Genomic DNA, 20,944 nt, shown 5'->3' on the forward strand with positions numbered 1-20,944 from the left:
GTCTGCTTTGTGTGTGTTAAGTTTGAGAAGTTCATTATAGATCCTGGATATCAACCTTTCGTCTGTACTTTCGTCTGTATATTTGCAAATATCTTCTCCCATTCCGTGGGTTGCCTCTTTGTTTTGTTGACTGTTTCCTTTGCTGTGCAGAAGCTTTTGATTTTTTTTTCATTTATTTATTTTCAGCATAACAGTATCATTATTTTTTCACCACACCCAGTGCTCCATGAAATCCGTGCCCTCTATAATACCCACCACCTGGTACCCCAACCTCCCACCCCCCCGCCACTTCAAACCCCTCATATTGTTTTTCAGAGTCCATAGTCTCTCATGATTCATCTCCCCTTCCAATTTTCCCCAACCCCCTTCTCTCTAACTCCCCATGTCATCCATGCTTTTTGTTATGCTCCACAAATAAGTGAAATCATATGATAATTGATTCTCTCTGCTGGGCTTATTTCACTCAGCATAATCTCTTCGAGTCCTGTCCATGTTGCTACAAAAGTTGGGTATTCGTCCTTTCTGATGGAGGCATAATACTCCATAGTGTATATGGACCACATCTTCCTTATCCATTCATCCGTTGAAGGGCATCTTGGTTCTTTCCACAGTTTGGTGACCGTGGCCATTGCTGCTATAAACATTGGGGTACAGATGGCCCTTCTTTTCACAACTGTATCTTTGGGGTAAATACCCAGGAGTGCAATTTCAGGATCATAGGGAAGTTCTATTTTTAATTTCTTGAGGAACTTCCACACTGCTCTCCAAAGAGGCTACACCAATTTGCATTCCCATCCAACAGTGGAAGAGGGTTCCCCTTTCTCCACATCCTCTCCAACACATGTTGTTTCCTGTCTTGTTAATTTTGGCCTTTCTAACTGGTGTAAGGTGATATCAATATGGTTTTAATTTGAATCCCCCTGATGGCTAGTGATGATGAACATATTTTCAAGTGTATGATAGCCATTTGTATGTCTTTATTGGAGAAGTGTATGTCTATATATTCTGCCCTTTTTTTGATATGCTTGTCTGTTTTGTGTATGTTGAGTTTGAGGAGTTCATTATAGATCCTGGATATCAACCTTTTGTCTGTACTGTCATTTGCAAATAATTTCTCCCATTCCGTGGGTTGCCTCTTTGTTTTCTTGACTGTTTCCTTTGCTGTGTAGAAGCTTTTGATTTTGATGAAGTCCCAAAAGTTTATTTTCGTTTTTGTTTCCTTTGCCTTTGGAGACATATCTTGAAAGAAGTAGCTGTGGCTGATATCGACGAGATTACTGCCTATGTTCTCCTCTAGGATTCTGATGGATTCCTGTCTCGCATTGAGGTCTTTTATCCATTTTGATTTGATCTTTGTGTACGGTGTAAGAGAATGGTCGAGTTTCATTCTTCTACATATAGCTGTCCAGTTTTCCCAGCACCATTTATTGAAGAGACTATCTTTTTTCCACTGTATATTTTTTCCTGTTTTGTCAAAGATTATTTGCCCATAGAGTTGAGGGTCCATATCTGGGCTCTCTACTCTGTTCCACTGGTCTATGTGTCTGTTTTTATGCCAGTACCATGCTGTCTTGGTGATCACAGCTTTGTAGTAAAGCTTGAAATCATGTAACGTAATGCCCCCAGTTTTATTTTTGTTTTTCAACATTTGCTTAGCGATTCGGGGTCTCTTCTGATTCCATACAAATTTTAGGATTATTTGCTCCAGCTCTTTGAAGAATACTGGTGGAATTTTGATCGGAATGGCATTAAAGGTGTAGATTGAGGGACGCCTTGGTGGCTCAGTTGGTTAAGCAGCTGCCTTTGGCTCAGGTTGATGCAGTCCCAGAACCTAAGTCAGGTTCGGTGGGGTGAGGTTCGGAGCCGACGACTAAAGAAAGAATTCTTAAGACATCTTTGGTGCAAAATGGTGGTTTATTAAAGCACGGGGACGGGACCCGTGGGCAGGAAGAGCTGCTGCCCCGGCATGTGAGGAGTGGCTGGTTATATACACAGGAGTTGGGTAGGTGAGGACAAAGGGGTGTTCAGAAGGGCTATTGGGGCAAAGAATACTATCAGGATATTGAAGGCCTGGTTACGATCAAGCCAAGGCCACTTTCCCTCTAATGAGGCACTAACATAAAGACAATTGGGAGTCTCCTGGTGAAATGTTACATTCCTGCTATCAAACGTCCTTGTTAGTGAGATTTACGTCTTAAAAGAAATTTAACTTTATTTACTTTTCCTTCTACCTCCATCTCCTTCGGTTTTTTTTATGGAGGGGAGGGTGACGTTAGGGCTTGAGGAACTGAGTTATGTGTCTTTGGAAATTGGGCTATTGATAAGGCAACTTCTTTGTTGTAAATCTCAAGGACATTTGTAAACCAAGAGAGACTCCTGCCTTGCAGGACTGTGATCTCTGCAAGATAACTATTTGTTCTTCTTTTAGGGCAGTCAGGGGTGCCTGTGAAATGTCACACATATTACCAAGGGGAGTGGGAGAGAGGGGGTGCAAGGTGCCAGCCCCTGCTCTGTTCTCAGCCAGCCTCCTGCTCCCTCATCAAGGTCATGATCCCGGCGTCCTGGGATCGAGTCCCACATCGGGCTCCTTGCTCAGCGGGGAGCCTGCTTCTCCCTCTGCCTCTGCCTGCCATTCTGTCTGCCTGTGCTAGCTCTCTACCCCTCTCTCTCTCTGATAAATAAATAAAATCTTTAAAAAAAAAAGTGTAGATTGATCTAGGCAGTATAGACTCTTGTTGTTGTTGTTTTTATTTCTTTTCAGCATAAGGTTTTTTTTAATTAATTCTTTATTTTCAGCATAACAGTATTCATTATTTTTGCACCACACCCAGTGCTCCATGCAATCCGTGCCCTCTATAATACCCACCACCTGGTACCCCAACCTCCCTTCAAAACCCTTAGATTGTTTTTCAGAGTCCATAGTCTCTCATGGTTCACCTCCCCTTCCAATTTCCCCCAACTCCCTTCTCCTCTCTAACTCCCCATGTCCTCCATGCTATTTGTTATGCTCCACAAATAAGTGAAACCATATGATAATTGACTCTCTCTGCTGACTTATTTCACTCAGCATAATCTCTTCCAGTCCCATCCATGTTGCTACAAAAGTTGGGTATTCATCCTTATTTTTTTTTTAAATTAAATTGATTTATTTATTTTCAGAAAACCGGTATTCATTATTTTTTCACCACACCCAGTGCTCCATGCAATTGGGGAAAGGCATTACATTGAAGCTTATCTCTATATGAATATTTTAAAAAATAAAATATTAAAAATTAAAAAATAGAAAAGCAAAAAAAAAAAAAAAACCCACAGGTATATGTATCAAAAAAGTTCAGGTTAAAAGGTTATTATGGATTTGATGTACTGAAGATCTCATTGATGAAGTCCCAGAACCTAAGTCAGGTTCGGTGGGGTGAGGTTCGGAGCTGATGACTAAAGAAAGAATTCTTAAGACATCTTTGGTGCAAAATGGTGGTTTATTAAAGCACGGGGACAGGACCCGTGGGCAGGAAGAGCTGCTGCTGCCCCGGGTTGTTAGGAGTGGTTGGTTATATACACAGGAGTTGGGTAGGTGAGGACAAAGGGGTGTTCAGAAGGGCTATGGGGCAAAGAATACTATCAGGATATTGAAGGCTTAGTTGCTATCAAGTAAAGACAATTGGAAGTCTGGTGGAATGTTACATTCCTGCTGATGAGGGAGCAGGAGGCTGGCTGAGGACAAAGCAAAAGCTGGCGCCTTGCACCCCCCCCCCTTTTCATCCGCTCCCCTCCATATGTGTAGCATCCCTCAGGCAGCCCTGACTGCCATGAACAATAAGCAAATAGTTAACTTGCAGAGCTCACAATCCTGCTAGACAGGAGTCTCCCTTGGCTTACAAATGTTCTAAATCTCACTAACAAAGACGATTGATAGCAGGATTGTGACACCCCACCAAAAAGTCTCCCAACTATCTTAATGTTAATGGCTGGTCTAAAGACAACATTGATCCAGCAGCAAGGGCAAGGCCTCCACAGGCCTGGAACATCCTGGCACATTGTAGGCCCTCTTTAGCATATGAAAACTCCACTGAAACCTCCCTTCCCCTCACCTTCCCCCAACAGCAGGGCATATAACAAGCCTACCCTCACAACCCGGGGCAGCCGCATCTCCGCCTGCCCACGGGCCCTGTCCCCGTGCTCTAATAAATCACCTTTTGCACCAACGACGTCTTAAGAATTCTTTCTTTAGTCGTCGGCTCCGAACCTCCTCACCCCACCGAACCTGACTTAGGTTCTGGGACTTCATCATTTTTGGCGAGCCAGCCAGGAGATTTGTGAGTCTTTACATTTGGACTCTGAGCTTCGGTGCAAAATTGGTGAGTACTTGCTCTCCTTTTCCTTTACGCTCATTCCAGGGCTTTTTCAAGGAGTATGGTCTTATTGGAACACTTGCATGTCAATTGCTCAGGCTGTAATCCTCTAGCCCGTGGCTACTCCACGGGGAGGAGAGCGTCTGCCTTTTGGCTGTAAGCTAGTACCCTGGCCGGAATGGCAATAAGACCCAGAAACTTGATGGCCTCTCTTTATTCCTGTTCTTATAGAAAGTTGTCTCTCTTGGGCACGGGACAGCCACCTAAGTCACCAGGACGGCTGCCAATCTTAAGACTCCCGTGTGAGGTTTCCTCCTGATTGATCTAAGGTGATCCCCTCCACATGCCCGGTCTAGCCACTTCTGGCCGCGAGACCTCCACTGGGAGCCGGCCGAAACCAGTACCCGATTGAATTAAAACGCAACCGGGGACCATTTCCTAGGGAAGTTGGCTGTAAGGACCACATGTGTTGGAATGTCGCATAGACCATGATGGATTTCAATCTTTACTGTTTCTCGTCAGTGTCTTCTGCAAACCGCCTAACGCTATGAAATTGGGTAATTTCCCCTTGCCAAACTTTTCTAGTATTTCCATGGGTTAATATGGCAAAACAGTATGCAGTCTTCAGGGTAGACAATGGCTTGGCATGGCACAATTTCCTAGTCCATTCACCAGGCACCCATTGGCAGCCTAGGATGCGATGGGGAAGTGGAGGGATGCCGGCACCCCTCCAGGGCCTTTAATGGCAGGAATGCCTTCCCAGGGAAGGCAAAACAGTGATCAATAGCGATTTTTGTTGAGGGACGCCTCCGGTCGCTTTTGACACCTGAAGCCTCTGACATACCCTGTGTGGGACGCCACACAGGAGTTGGGGGAATTTATGGTAATGGACCTTCCTTACTTTCTAGGAACATGGGATCCTCCTCTTCTGTACCCAAGGACTCTCCCTTGGGATGCCTCTTAGCCCACTGGAATCAATTCAAACTGCAAGTTTTACGAAAGGAGAAGATGATCTTCTTCTGTAATACGGAATGGCCTCAGTACTCCTTGGGAAATGGAGAAAAGTGGCCCATAAATGGGACCCTAAATTTTGGGTCAATCTATCAGTTAGACCTCTTCTGCAGGGAAAAGGGAAAATGGACTGAAGTTCCATATGTCCAAGCCTTTATGGCCCTATATCAGGACCCAAACTTACGGGCCTCTTGCAGAAGGTGTCTAACCCTAGGCCAGGTTAGCGGCCCCTCCCCCACCCAGGATGTATTGGATGATGACTGTCTAAACAGGCCGATTCCTCTCAACAAGCCCAGGATGTTGAGGGAACTGCCAGACAGTCCCAAAGGAGAGAACACTGACTCTAATGCTATCCCTCATCCTTACAAACCCCAAGAACCCTCTGCCCCTAGCCCCGCTGGACATACCAGGAGCGGGACTCCCTATTTACCAGGAGCTCCATCTAAATATGGGATGCATCCTCTTAGGGAAGTTGCCAATGGAGAAGCAGGCACAATTAGAGTACATGTCCCATTCTTCATGACAGATCTGGCTCAGATAAAACAACGTTTAGGATGGTATTCAGAAAACCCCTCTCAATTTATTGATGGTTTTCAGGAAGTATCTATTATGTTCGATTTGACCTGGAAGGATATATATATCATTTTAACTCGCTGTTGCACCCCTGAGGAAAAGAGACGAATCTGGGAGGGAGCACAGGAGTTCGCTGATGAACTGGCAGTAAGAGACAGGAATCATTACCCAGTAGGGGGCACTGCCATCCCTAATACTGAGCCACATTGGAACTATCAGGAGGATAGTTCAGGGAGAGAGAAACGGGACCATATGATTACTTGTTTGATAGAAGGAATGAAGAAAGGATTTTCTAAACCTGTGAACTTTGACAAGCTCCTGGAAGTTACACAGGGAAATGAAGAAAATCCAGCCCTATTTCAGGGACGACTGGTGGAGGCCATCCGTAAATTCACAAATCTGGATCCGGCCTCACCTGCGGGAATAACCATACTGAACATGTATTTTATAAGTCAATCGGCACCTGACGTCCACCGAAAATTAACTAAGATGGCTCTAGGTCCTCAGACTCCCACCCAGCGCCTATTAGAGGTAGCGACTGAAGTCTTTAACAATAGAGATGTGGCCTCGAGGCAAGAAAAGGACCGGAGGACTAAATTGCAGGGTAAGATACAGGCTCAAGTAATGGCTGCCGCTATTGCGGATTCCCCACAACACCAGGCTAACCAGGGGCCAAAGAAGGGGCCGGCAGCAGGAAAGGAACCAGGTAAGTCCCCATGCTATACATGTGGCCAGATCGGACACTGGAGCAAAAGATGTCCGAACAGGCATTCTCCACCAGGGCCATGTCCTGTCTGTGAAGAAACAGGACATTGGAAGAGAGACTGTCCTCGTCTCCAGAGAGAGAGGGGGACAGGAACTCACTTCCCTGCCCGAGAGTCGACGCCGGAGGAGGAACTGGCATGACGGGGCCCTGAGGCTGGTCGGGCTCCCTTTGTCCTCAAGATGACTGAGCCCCGGGTTACCCTGGATGTGGGAGGTAAGTTTATCAATTTTCTTATTGATACAGGAGCCACTTACTCTGTCCTTATTCAGCACTCCGGCCCTACTTGTCCTTCTAGCCTTAAAATTGTTGGCATAGAAGGAGAAACCAAAACATGCCATCAGACAATGCCTTTAACCTGTAAATATAGGAGTCAATTGGTAACTCATGTTTTTCTGGTCCTTCCGTCTTGTCCCACCCCGTTATTTGGACGAGACTTAATGTATAAACTGGGTAGCCGATTTGCTCTTACCATAGAGGGGGATGGCTTGTTCTCTTTAACGTCCGGAGAGCTTGATCCATACCCTACCATCCCTTCCAATGTCTGGAAGGAAGTAAACCCACAGGTCTGGGATTGTGATGTCCCAGGATGGGCTCTTACAGCCCAACCCGTCGAGGTGATCTTAAAGGACCCAGCCAATATACCTCATAAGAAACAGTATCCTCTAAAGCCTGAGGCCAAAGCTGGGTTACAACCGCTTATTGACAAGTTTTTAAAACATGGTATACTAAAGCCTTGCCAATCTCCTTATAATACCCTAATTTTACCAGTAAAAAAATCGAATGGAGAGTATCGGATGGTACAAGATTTAAGAGCCATAAATGAGGCAGTAATGCCTATTCATCCTATAGTGCCAAATCCGTATACTATTCTCACCCATGTCCCCGGTGACGCCAACTGGTTTACTGTACTTGATTTGAAAGATGCCTTTTTTCTGCATCCCATTAAGTGAGGAAGCACAGCCGCTATTTGCTTTTGAGTGGACTTCACCCTCAAGCTCACAGGCTGCTCAGTTAACCTGGACAGTCTTACCACAAGGATTTAAGAACAGTCCTCATCTATTTGGAGCTGTACTTAGCAAAGATCTCCGTGATGTGTCCTTATCTAAGGGAACGATAATTCAATATGTAGATGATATTTTAATCTGTAGTCCCACAAAGGAAACATCTGAAAATTCTATAACTTTACTTAACTTTTTGGCAGATAGAGGGTATCGTGTATCCCCTAAAGAAGGCACAAATTTCTCAACAAAAGGTATACTATTTGGGGTATGAACTAACGCCTGGTCACCGTGTTCTATCTAGTGACAGAAAAAGGGCCATACTAGATCTCGAGGCTCCAACTACGAAAAAACAACTTCGCACTTTTCTAGGAATGGCGGGTTTTTGCCGCCTGTGGATTCCTGGGTTTGGACTTTTGGCCAAACCATTATATGACTCAATTAAAGGCCCCGATGAGGAGCCTTTGCTATGGACTAAGGCTCAGCAGACAGCCTTTCAAACATTGAAAACTAAACTTCTGTCAGCTCCAGCTCTGGCCCTACCGAATTTGGAGAAACCTTTTACTTTATATGTGGCAGAGAAGCAAGGCCAAGCCTTGGGAGTTCTCACCCAGAAATTGGGGAATGAAACGAGGCCGGTGGGCTACTTTTCAAAGTCACTTGACAATGTGGCCCAGGGGTGGCCAGCCTGTCTTCGAGCAGTGGCTGCCACGGCCCTCCTAGTAGAAGAAGCCTCAAAGCTTACAATGGGTCAGTCCCTGACGGTGATGACTCCGCATCAGGTCCAGAGTGTCTTAGAAACCAAGGGTCACCAATGGATGACAGGAGGCCGTCTTACTAAATACCAGGCTATGCTCTTAGATACGCCTGAAGTAGTACTTAAAACCTGTCAAACTTTAAACCCAGCGTCTCTGATGCCTGTACCTGACCATCCTGGTTCCCTAGAACATAACTGTTCAGAGATTGTTGACCTTGTCTATTCAAGCAGGCTGGATTTAAAGGACTCCCCTCTTGAAAATGCGGATGATAACTGGTTTACTGACGGCAGCAGCTTTATGGATAAGGGAGAAAAAAGAGCTGGATATGCTATAGTTAGTCTGGTTAAAACAATCGAGGCAAAACCCCTTCCAGTAAATACTTCTTCCCAAAAAGCAGAAATAGTAGCACTTACTCGTGCCCTTCAGTTGGCAGAAGGCCTAAGAATTAACATTTATACTGACTCCAAATATGCTTTCCTGGTACTACATGCCCATGGAGCTATTTGGAAGGAAAGGGGATTGCTATCAAGCCATAACTCCCCAATCAAATATGGGCCTGAGATCATAGTCCTTCTTTAGGCTGTACACTTGCCTAAGGAGGTAGCGGTGATTCACATCAAAGGACATCAAAAGGATATGACCTTGGAATCTAAAGGAAACAATCTAGCAGACCATGCAGCCAAAGAGGCAGCAAAGGGTAAACAGATATTAAGCCTTATACCAGTCTTGACTCCAATGGAGTCCATGACTCCAGTCTATTCAGAGCAAGAAATTCATATTGCTCAGGAGCGAGGGTATACTAGAAATGCACAAGACTGGCTTGTTAACGATGAAGGAAAATTCTTTATGCCTAAGATTAGTCAATGGAAAATAATACGGGGCTTACACCAGGCTACTCATTGGAGCAAAGATGCTTTAAAACATTTAATCAAAAATATATTTGATGGAGTAAATTTAACAACCACAATAAAACAGGTGTGCCAATCCTGTAGTATCTGTGCCCAAGTAAATCCAGAGGTTGCAGCTCATCCACCCCCTCTCTTAAAACCAGTCCAGAGGCGTGGATCCTATCCAGGAGAGGACTGGCAACTTGATTTCACACAAATGCCACCTTGCAAAGGCTATAAATATCTATTAGTATTTGTTGATACCTTCACCGGATGGGTTGAAGCCTTTCCATGTAAAACTGAAAGGGCCGTAGAAGTAACTAAGATTTTGTTGCGAGAAATTATCCCTAGATTTGGCCTTCCTCAATCTCTTCAAAGTGATAATGGTCCTTCTTTTACTGCTCAGATAACTCAGCAGATAGCTCAAGCCTTAAAAATTAAATATTTCTTACATTCAGCCTGGCATCCACAGTCCTCCGGGAAGGTGGAGAAAGCTAATCATACTTTAAAACGTCATCTTACTAAACTTAGTCTAGAAACCCAGGAAAATTGGGTTACTCTCCTACCAATAGGACTTCTTAGGATGAGAACTGCTTCAAAACAACCTATTGTATTGGACTCAGCCCTTTTGAGTTAATATATGGAAGACCATTTCTTTCTGTAGATCTGCTATTAGATGGAGATTATAATGCATTACTAAATTATTCGCTGGAAGCTGGGTTAATCCATAAGTTACTCAATGAGTATACAGATCGTATTCTCCCCAAACCTGATTTAACTATAACTGAAAACCCACCGCATGTAAATCCCGGAGATATGGTTTATTTAAAAAATTGGAAGTCAGATACAGCCGAAAACCTACATCCAAAATGGAAAGGTCCATATCGGGTCATACTATGTACTCCCACTGTGGTAAAACTAGAAGGACACTCTTCATGGGTCCATATATCTAGAATAAAACCTGTACCTCCTCCACAGGAACCGAGTAAACAAACCAACGTGTCTTCTTACTCCTGTGAGCCCATAGAAGACCTCAAGCTTCTCTTCAAACGAAAATGAAGGTTATATGTATTCTCTCTATCTTCCTTTCGTCTGTCTTAGCTGACAACTCCTTTCTACAGTGGGCACAGCATTTTGCTGAACTACAAAATCAGACAAATTGTTGGATATGTGGAATTTTGCCTACTTCAAGTACGTCTGGGTTACCCTGGTAGGTCTCCCCTTTACAGGGCAACATGCCTACCCTCACAACCCTGGGCAGCCGCATCTCCGCCTGCCCATGGGCCCTGTCCCCGTACTCTAATAAATCACCTTTTGCACCAATGACGTCTTAAGAATTCTTTCTTTAGGCTCCAAACCTCCTCACCCCACCGAACCTGACTTAGGTTCTGGGACTTCATCACTGCTATCAAGCATCCTTGTTAATGAGATTTAGGTTTAGAAGAAATTTAACTTTATTTACTTTTCCTTCTACCTCCGCCTCCTCGGTTTTTTATGGAGGGGAGGGTGACATTAGGGCTTGAGGAACTGAGTTCTGTGTCTTTGGAAATTGGACTATTGATACGGTAACGTCTTTGTTGTAATCTGAAGGACATTTGCAAACCAAGGAAGACTCCTGCCTTGCAGGATTGTGATCTCAGCAAGTTAACTATTTATCATTTTATGGCAGTCAAGGGTGCCTGAGGAATGCTACACCTATGGAGGGGAGTGGATGAAGGGGGGGGGGGTGCAAGGCGCCAGCTCTTGCTTTGTCCTCAGCCAGCCTCCTGCTCCCTCATCATCATTGTGATGGTAAATAGGTTCATTTTTTCATTAAAAAAATGAAAAGTGGGAATGAATTAAAAAAATAAAAGTTGTATCAATGAAGTAGTGGTGGTTGTCCTCCTGGTGTGCGTATTTGTTTGTTTGTTTGCTTGTTTGTTTGCCTGGCTTTTTGGGGGAGGTGCCTGCCAGGTAGTTTTCCAGGCAGTCTTGCTAGAGTTGAGTCCTCCTGCCTCATTAAGGGGTTGGGCTGAGGAAACCGGTTTTTCAGGCTTTTGTTCTCTGGAGGTTTTTTTGTTTATTTGTTTTTTCTCCCCTTGGTGCCTTTTTGTGGTTCTTTGGAGGTTTATAGGAAAGCAAACTGCACCCAGACCTCCATCTCAGAGAGAAGCCTCAGTTTGTTTCCCTCTGGGTGCTCCAGAGCATTTAAATTCCCCCTCTGCCACATCCCCAGTCACAGCCTCTAGGGTCACAGGAACTCTCACTTGTACCGAAAACCACGAGAAATACTAGAAATACTAGCTGCATGTGTCTGGGCATCTCCAGACCACCAGAGAGGTCCCAAGCAGAGATAGCACACTGAGATTTTCACACTGGCCCAGGCTGAGAGTGCTCAGACTCTCCGGGTCCTAGAGAGTTCTGGCTGGTGCCTACATGGACCTCTCTCAGGGGAGGGTGTGGGGCGCGACTCAGAGCCCAGTCTCAGTTTCACAGTACACATGCAGAGTGCAAAAGGCTGTGTTTCTGCCAGCTGGTGTCCACAGAAGTCTCCCTCACCCTCATGAGCACTGCCACCCAGATGCTCTCAGGCATGCTAGTGGCTCAGGGACGAAGACCTGGCTGCTTCTCTTCACTCTCTGGCTCCCTGCTGGAGGTGGCCATCCCGGATCCGTGGGCTTAAGCCCCTGTCCATAACCACCCAATTCCACCAATTTCCCCTGAAGATCTTTTGCTTTTTTTGAGTGCTTTCAAGCAGACTCCAAGTTAATGCTGGTCCCCAATCACAGGGCACTCTTGTATTGGGGTATTACTTTCCAATGGGTCACTCTGGTGGCTCCCTTCCCCTTTTGTTTATCTTCCAATATCAGTCCCATGTTTCCACTCTGCTTTACCTGTCCACTGGTGTCTTCTGATGAGGGAGCAGGAGGCTGGCTGAGGACACAGCAAAAGCTGGCGCCTTGCACCCCCTCTTCTCCCGCTCCCCTCCATATGTGTAGCATCCCTCAGGCACCCCTGACTGCCATAAAACGATAAATAGTTAACTTGCAGGGATCGCAATCCTGTAGAACAGGAATCTCCCTTGCTCTACAAGATGTCCTAGAGACCTGAACAGGGAGGTTACCTTATCAATAGCACAGATTTCCAGAGGCAAATAACTCTTGGTTCCTGAAGCCCTAATGTCCCCCTCCCACCATAAACTGGAGGAGACTGGGGTAGAAAGGAATGTAACTGATAGCCGGATCATAATGCCCCACCAAGAATCCCCCATTATCTTGATGTTAGTGCCTGACCTAAAGACGACATTGATCAAGCCATAAGGGCAAAGACTCCCCCCCCCCCCCCGGCACCTTGTAGGCCCTCCCTAACATGTGAGAACTCTGTTGAAACCTCCCATTCCTTCACCACCTCCCCCAACCGTGGGGTATATAACATGCCCACCCTCACAACCCGGGGCAGCAGCTCTTCCTGCCCACGGGTCCTGTCCCCGTGCTTTAATAAACCACCATTTTGCACCAATGACGTCTTAAGAATTCTTTCTTTAGTCGTCGGCTCCGAACCTCCTCACCCCACCGAACCTGACTTAGGTTCTGGGACTTCATCACTTCTACCCCTGTAGAGATCCAGAAGTGTAAAATTATAATCTCAGGCTGATTTCATGGGTGATCAGAGTTCTTTGGTAGGTAGTCAGCTCACTTTAGGGGACAGGTTGAAACAGCGCCTCCTACTTCTCTGCCGTCTTGTCTTCTCCCCCTTTAACTTAATTGTATTTTGATAATTTTAATAGAAAACATACAGCTGGTTCTTAGGTATTTAAAATTCGTTCTGGTCATCTTTTAATTGCTGTAATGAGACTTAAAAAAGAGATTGTTCATATTTCAAATGATTACTGAGGTGCCTGGGTGGCTCAGGGTTTTGAGCACACTACTTTTGATTTCAGATCAGATAATGATCTCATGGGTCATGAGATCCAGCCACAAGTCAGGGGCAGTGCTCAGTGGGGTGTCTGTTTGAACATTCTCTTCCTCTGGCCCTCTCCTCTCTCAGATGCACCTATGCACACACACACTCTCTCTTTAAACTAAATAAATAAAGTGATTATTGATGTATTTGGCATGATGACTAACATATTTGTAATTACATATTGTTGGGTCGGTGGCATTGGGAATGCAGAAGGAACAACAGAAATGACCGCTGGGGCTGCCATCTTCCAGCCCCTTCCTCCCCCCTTCCTAAACCCTTGACTCTCCCCGCCAAAAGAATGTATGCCTAGGTATTGTCTCCAAAGGTAACCTGATCCCTATGCAGGAAACAAGAGTATCTGGAGCCCCCACCCCATACCCTCCGATCACCAAATAAATACCTTACCATATATGGATGTGAGCCCATGCCCTTCCTTGGCCGGATAAAAGAACCCCGCCGACTCCCTCCCAGTGCGACTTTCCCAACTCTGCTTTCCAGAGTCGAGGAACCTCACCTGAGGGTGCCCACCTTCTCCCAGCATGACTTCCTGGCTCCCCTTCTCCTGAGCCCTGAAACTTCGTTGGAGATGCCTTTAATAAATCTTGCCTTGTGCCTACCTTGCCTGGTGTTGTGTTTACCTCACCTGCCAAACTTTACACGTATGACCCATTATCTTGTTCTTTCCTTTCTTATCGTTCACTCTTAAAATTATTTTTGCCTTCTTTGCTTTTAATTAAGCATGCAATGTAATTCCATCTTTTTTCTCCTTTTGAGGAATACTGGTTACTGCTTTCCCACATTACCTTGTTTTAATTGATTCCTTCAAGTTTTTTATGTAAATTGAGGTAACCTGAGTTAACTCTCAAATAACACTGTATTTGTCCACATTTAATACAGATACCTTAAAACAAAGGATCCCCATTTCTTGCCTTCCATCCATAATGGAATACATTTCACTTTCCCATGACTTAATAGTCACCATTGTATTTTTGCAATTATTATTTTGAACAAAAGTAATATATTTCATCAATGAAAAATAAGAAAAAATGCAAACTGGTGTAGTCACTCTGGAAAAAAGTATGGAGATTCCTCAAAAAGTTAAAAACAGGGGTATCCTATCACTCAGTAATAGTGTTATTAGGTATTTTTCCAAAGGACACAAACATAGTGATTCAAAGGGACACATGCACGCCAGTGTTTATGGCAACAGTGTCCAAAATATCCAAATGTGTCCACAAAGCCAAAATATGGAAAGAGCCCAGATATCCATCAAGAGATGAATGGATAAAGATGTGGTGTGTGCAAAGATAAACTCGAAATGGATAAAAGACCTCAACGTGAGAAAGGAATCCATCAGAACCCTAGAGGAGATTATAGGCAGTAACCTCTTCGATATCAGCCACAGCAACTTCTTTCAAGATATGTCTCCAAAGGCAAAGGAAACAAAAGTGAAGATGAACTTTTGGGACTTCATCAAGATCAAAACTTTCTGCACAACAAAGGAAACAGTCAAGAAAACAAAAGGCAACCCACAGAATGGGAGAAGATATTTGCAAATGACAGTACAGACAAAAGGTTGATATCCAGGATCTATTAAGAACTCCTGAAACTCAACACACACAAAACAATCATATAAAAAAATGGGCAGAAGATATGAACAGACACTTCTCCAATGAAGACATACAAATGGCTACCAGACACATGAAAAAATGTTCATTATCACTAGCCATCAGGGAGATTCAAATGAAAACCACATTGAGATACCACCTTACACCAGTTAGCATGGCCAAAATTAGCAAGACAGGAAACAACATGTGTTGGAGAAGATGTGGAGAAAGGGGAGCCCTCTTACACTGTTGGTGGGAATGCAAGTTGGTGCAGCCTCTTTGGAGGACAGTGTGGAGATTCCTCAAGAAATTAAAAATAGAACTTCCCTATGACCCTGCCATTGCACTCCTGGGTATTTACCCCAAGGATACAGATGTCGTGAAAAGAAGGGCCATCTGTACCCCAATGTTTATAGCAGCAATGGCCATGGTCGCCAAACTGTGGAAAGAACCAAGATGCTCTTCAATGGACGAATGGATAAGGAAGATGTGGTCCATAATCACTATGGAGTATTATGCATCCATCAGAAAGGATACCCAACTTTTGTAGCAACATGGATGAGACTGGAAGAGATTCTGCTGAGTGAAATATGTCAAGCAGAGAGTGTCAATTATCATATGGTTTCACTTATTTGTGGAGCATAACAAATAGCATGGAGGACAAGGGGAGATGGAGAGGAGAAGGGAGCTGAGGGAAATTGGAAGGGGAGGTGAACCATGAGAGACTATGGACTCTGAAAAACAATCTGAGGATTTTGAAGGGGCAAGAGTGGGAGGCTGGGGTACCAGGTGGTGGGTATTAGAGAGGGCACAGATTGCATGGAGCACCAGGTGTGATGCAAAAACAATGAATACTGTTATGCTAAAAAAAAGAAATAAATTAAAAAAAAAAGATGTGGGGAGAGAGAGAGAGAGAGTGTGTGTGTGTGTGTACTGAATATTGAATGAATATTACTCAGCTATCAAAAAGAATGAAATCTTCCCATTTGCAATGACATGGGTCTAACTCTGAAACTATACAAAAATTAAGAGAAAAACAGGTAAAAACATTTTGTTTAACCTTCATTTATTCCTTCTCTAAAGTTCTGTTTTTTTTTTTTAATAGACCCAAGTTTCTCTCCTTGTCAAAACAAGTTACTTAAACATGTCTTGAAGGCAGGCTCACAGGAAACAAAAACAGTCTTTATTTTTCTTAAAAAATATCTAATCTTCATTTTTTAAAAATTTGAATTTAATTACCCAACATATAGTACATCATTAGTTTCAGATGTATAGTTCAATAACTCATCTCTTGCATATAACACCCAGTGTTCATCACATCATGTGCCCTCCTTAATGCCCATCACCCAGTTTTCCTATCCCCCACCTACCTCCCCTCCTGAACCCTCAGTCTCTCTCTCATAATTAAGAGTCTCTAATAGTTTGTCTCCTTCTCTAATTTCTTCCCATTCCATTTTCCCTCCCCCTATGATCCTCTGTGCTGTTTCTTATATTCATTCCGTATGAGTGAAACCATATGATAAAATACTTTTCTCTGATTGACTTATTTTGCTCAGCATAATACCCTCCAGTTCCATCCATGCCAGTGTAAATGGCAAGATTACATCCTTTCTGATGCCTGAATAATATTCCATTGTATACCACATCTTTTGTATCAATACCTCTGTCAACAGACATTTCAGCTCTTTCCACAATTTGGCTATTGTGGACATTGTTGCTATAAACATTAGGGTGCAGATGCCTTTGTGAATCACTTTGTAACTTTGGAATAAATACCTACTAGTTCAATTGCTGGGTCATAGGGTTGTTCTATCTTTAATTTCTTGAGGAACATCCATACTGTTGTCTAGAGTTGTAGCATTCCCACCAACAGTATAAAAGGCTCCCCCTTTCTCCACATCCTCACCAACATCTGTTCTTTTCCTGACTTGTTCATTTTAGCCATCCTGACTGTGTGAGGTGGTCTCTCATTGTGGTTTTGATCTGTATTTCTGTAATGCTGAATGATATGGAGCATTTTCTCACATATCTAGTGGCCATTTGTAAGTCTTCTTTGGGGAAGTGTCTGTCTGCCCATTTATTGACTGGATTATTTGGGGGGTTTTTTGGGGTGTTGAGTCTGATAAGTTCTTATGGATCTTGGATACTAGCCCTTTATCTGTGCTGTCATTTGCAAGTATCTTCTTCCATTTCATGGATTGCCTTTCAGTTTTGTTGACTGTTTCCTCTGCTGTGCAAAAGTTTTTTATCTTAATGAAGTCCCAATAGTTCATTTTTGCTTATGTTCCCCTTGCCTTTGGAGCTGTATCTACCAAGAAGTTGCTACAGCCAAGTAGAAGAGGTTGCTGCCTGTGTTCTCCTCTAGGATTTTGATGTACTTTTGAAGGAGATTTTCAGGGAAACAAAATTCCAAATTGACAGTGTTTTTCTTTCAATACTTGAGATATGTCATTTTTCTCTGTTTTTGCTTCTCTTTGGCTCTGGCTGAAGAGGAAAAAAATGTGATTCTCACAGCAGTTTTACCACAGGGCAGTTTTCCCAACCCCCCAACATGCCTTCAAGTTTTTCTTCTTGTCTTAATGTTCTGACACTCGTCAGAACAACGGGGTTGATAACTTGATATGCATCCTGCTTGGTGTTTTCTGAGATGTTTGGAGCTGAGATTCATGTATGTAGTATTTCAAATATTTCTTCTAATTCTCTGCCTTGTGTTTTCTTCTCTTAGTACTTTCACTGATTTTACACCTTTTGTCATTGTCCTACAGTTCCTGCCTATTCTATTTTCATTAGTATTTTTTCTGTTATCATTTAGTATGAGAAGGTTCTGGTGCTGTGTCTGCAAGCTCACTGAACTTACATCACACAGGAGCTCAATAAAAGCATTCCCCAATTCTTTTTACAATGATTTTTACTTCTACAATTACCTTTTGATCCTTTCCCACAAGTCCACCTCTCTGCTTACAGTGCCCATCACATCTTGCATGCTGTCCACTTTTTCTGTTGGAGGCTTTAGCACATTAAGTGTGCTTGTTTAAAATTCCCAGTTTTATAATTCCCCAATCTCAGTCATATCCCGGTCTGGTTCTGCTGTGGGCTCTGTTTCTTTGAACTGTGTTGTTTTTGCCATTTAACATGCTTTGTAATGTTTGATGGAAATCTGGACATGATGCATTGAGTAAAAACTACTGAAGTAAATCTTCCTTTAATGTGAATTGTGTGTGTTTTTTTAATGTTCTGGGAGTTACTCCATGCTCAGTGTTTTTGGTGAGCCATAATATTTGAAGCCATAAATTCCTCTGAGGTGCTTTGTATTTTGTGGGAGGTTTTTGTTGCTTGTCTCTACTGTTTGCTTTGGGTTTCCCCGGATACTTTTTCTCGTAAAGTAAAAAATAAATTTTCTAGTAAAATCTGAGAGTTGACCTTCTTTCAGTTGAAATCATGTTTTGATATCAGATCCACATTAATATAGTGGAAATGTAGGGGAAGTGTTGTGTAGTTGTATGGTTAGATCTTAGGGTTTTAGTGAAAGTGTGTCCCTGAGACTTGGTCTTTACAAGTGCCTCTTAGACTCTTGTTCCCATTAGCTAAGAGAATAGAGGAAGCTAGTGTTGGGTCCCTTCCTCTGCATAGAAATCTGAAGGGGTCTAGATTTGGGTATTTTCCTTTCCCCGGGTCAGCTATGCTGTGGTCAAACCCAAAGTGCTTGCTCTGCTAACATAGTTTTCCTTGAGGGAAGGATCTTTTCAGGAGAACAGAGGGTACTGGGTGTGTTCCAGATGGTTGCTTCTCTAATCTTCCACACAGAAGTTGAACAACTTTTCCTTGACCTTCATCGTGACAATGTGGTGGGGCTACTGAAGGTCAATCATAGATGTGTGGAAACCCCCACCAGAATTATCCCTCTCCTGGAGACTTTCACCTTCCATCCATGCTCACAGGAACTCCAGAGATTTTTCAGTCTTGGGGAACATTTGCAGCCCAGATCCTGGCTCGTGCAGACTCTTATACTTTTGAGGCTGTGAGTGTTCTGTATTCATCTGTCTCTCCAGTTTTTGTGGTGGCAGTTTGCCTTGAGATCTCAGTTCTTTGATTGATTTTTGAAGAATTATTTATTTTCAGCTTGTTCAGCATTTCTCTTATTACAATGACAGGAGTGATGATGTCTAAGCTCTATATATATCAGACCACAAACTGGAAGACTGTTAATCTTTCTAATAACAAGTAACCTTAGCTTGTTCCCTCTGCAAATAGCTCCCTTTCATACCCTATTGTTGGAAAAATGAGGAGATATAATGAGCTACTTCCACTGATTTTTAAAAATAGGTTGTCAGGAGTTGCTCAGGGATTTGTCACATCATAGAATGAAATCCTGATTTGTTATCAGTAGTTATAAAGCCAGGCCCATATTCCTTGTGTAAGATACATATGTACATGATTTGCTTCACATGATAAAAGAAAAAGTTAAAACAGAAATAACTATGTTAGACAAGATGAAATGCATGGAGTGCAGTAGGAATGTCCAGCCTGCTCCAGTCAGAAAGGTATTTGAGCAGCAACAGTTCCAATAGGCACGGATGAATCTTCCTGTGTATACCCACCCTGGGACCTCTGTTATCCTGGGCTGTATCCTTAAACCCCAAACACATTGTCATATGCAGTTGTCAGTCCTTCTAGCCATCAAGCTTTGATGCTCTCTCTACCCTGTTAACTGGTCCATAGGAAATATGAAACAGCTCCAGCCCCCATGTCACCCATTATCCAAATCAGTGCTTTTCCACACTTGTTTTACAGAGCATAGGCACATGAGAATTATGCGGGGAACAGGTACAAGTTTTTATGATAAGTTCTAGAGAAGACACATGGGTTCTGGGTAGAAAATAGGTAGAGGGGAGGGGACAAACTTAGTCAGAAGGCGTCCTGCCACATCCAAGTCTGGAGGCAAATGGGACATGAGCACTTCCATCAACTGTCCTTTGAGGACTGTGACCACAGGGATTGAACCACAGCCTTAAATCACCCACCTTTGGGAAAAATTGCAGGAGAGGAAATGGGGATGGAATGCTGTTACTGTGGTCACTCAGTTGGCTCCAGGATTACAAAGGTCAGGGCTAGGTCTTCATTTCTTATCTAAACAAGGCCCACACATGGTCCAGCCTGAGAGGAAGATGGACATTGACCAATTTCAAGGGAGCTATTCACTGAGGATGAGCACTTGTCTCTTAGCTCCCAAAGAACCAGATCCAACCATGAAGGAAAATATGGTCAATGGCCCAGATGTTTTTGGTCTAACAAGCCTGGGATAGAGATGAGGGATCCTACTGGTGAGGCTGTTTCTTGTTATGTCCACCACAGCGATAGGACTGTTAGGAGTAGAGACCCAGGAAAACACCCCCTTAGAGGTAGGCCATGGTGCTGGGCCCTCATCTTAAGACAGTGGACGATGACATGGCCAGCCCATGGGCATGTGATTTGAGAGGCAGTAGTGTCTCCAAACACAGTGTTATTTATGGAGTTGACCTCAACGTCAGAGCCTGGCTGGAGAGCCATTATACATGTAACATACAAAAGTATGAATTGACAATGTTATCCTATAAGGCTTCTGGCCAACAGACTTAACAATAGTTAAGTTTCAAGGGAGTCGAAATGTGGATATGTGTATTTTCCTTTTACTGTCAGAGTCACTGTCCCTAACCTAATAATGCCATTATTCTAGGAACAAATGCATATGTAGAACTGTTTCTCATCATGTCCATTATTTCTAAGCTGGAATACTGCATCATTTCTCATCTGGAATACTGCAATGACCTCTTAATCTCCCTGCTTCTACTCTCACCCACCTTCAGACTGTTCTCAACAGAGCAGCCAGAGCAAATTTTTAAAATGTTTTGTCACCGATTGAAACATCCGTGTGTGAGAATTGTTTCGTTTCGTTTTTTTTTGTTGTTGTTTTGTTTTGGTTAGGTTTTTTTCTGAATGAGCAGGGACTATGAGCAAGAAATCCATAGAATTTGTAGAACAAGTTTCTTGGCTAGTTTTGTGTTTAATAGCTAATA

This window comes from Mustela nigripes, chromosome 2 (assembly GCF_022355385.1).
Source record: "Mustela nigripes isolate SB6536 chromosome 2, MUSNIG.SB6536, whole genome shotgun sequence".
In the NCBI taxonomy this organism is placed as follows: Eukaryota; Metazoa; Chordata; class Mammalia; order Carnivora; family Mustelidae; genus Mustela; species Mustela nigripes.